Here is a 976-nt window from a genome sequence, read left to right as displayed (position 1 = left end):
ACACTGAAGAAGACTATACTGCCTATGAATGTATGTTAATATGGAATATATGCTGTGTCAAAAATCACTGTTGTGCCTTTCTTTCAAAAGAAACTACGTGTGTGTGTGTGTGTGTGTGTGTGTGTGTGTGTGTGTGTGTGTGTGTGTGTGTGTGTGTGTGTGTGTGTGTGTGCGTGCGTGCGTGCGTGCGTGTGTGTGTGTGTGCGTGCGTGTGTGTTTATAAGAGAGAGAGAGAGAGAGAGAGAGAGAGAAAGAATGCAACAAAAACAATGTTGCCCAGAAGGGAAAAAAGAATATGAGAGGATAGAAAGATGGAAAGTGAAAGGGACCAAAACCGATTCCACCACCAAGCCTGGAGACACACACACGCACAGTCCTGCTGACAGACATACACATATTTCAATAAAATCGTCCATTTCCGGTGTCATTCAGCTGCGCTATTATGTGGCCACAGTGTGCACTGTGCAGCGTTTTGTGTGTGTGTGTGTGTGTGTGTGTGTGTGTGCTGCTTTCGTGAGGTACATTACACCCCGAGGTCCTTCTCTGCATCTATAAGCATAATTTATGCCCTATCATTTATCAACACATACAGTCTAGCATCCAGAGATAAATGGATGTGTGTTTCCCGCGCTGTTGGGAACCTGGTAAGTTGGTTTTGGGAAGAAGCAGGGCGGCCAATCAGTGAGCGGGGCCTGATTGGGGTTTGGGCTAGAGGAGGGAACAGAGGCAAGAACACTGGGCTAGAACAGGGATTACAGGGAAATGCAGACCACATGGCACAAGCTTCTTTCCCTCTTCTGTCTCTATCAATATTATACTGTCCCCCTCCCCCCACACATACACACACACACGCACACACAAACAAACACACACACATTCTTGTACTTTTATCTTTGTGAGGACACTCATTAATAATAATAATAATTGATAGGTTTTATATAGCGCTTTATTGCCTAGGCACTCAAAGACGCTTTAC

Source organism: Ammodytes marinus (assembly GCF_949987685.1).
Source record: "Ammodytes marinus genome assembly, chromosome: 4".
NCBI classification, from domain to species: Eukaryota; Metazoa; Chordata; class Actinopteri; order Uranoscopiformes; family Ammodytidae; genus Ammodytes; species Ammodytes marinus.
This window is presented reverse-complemented; position numbering follows the sequence as displayed.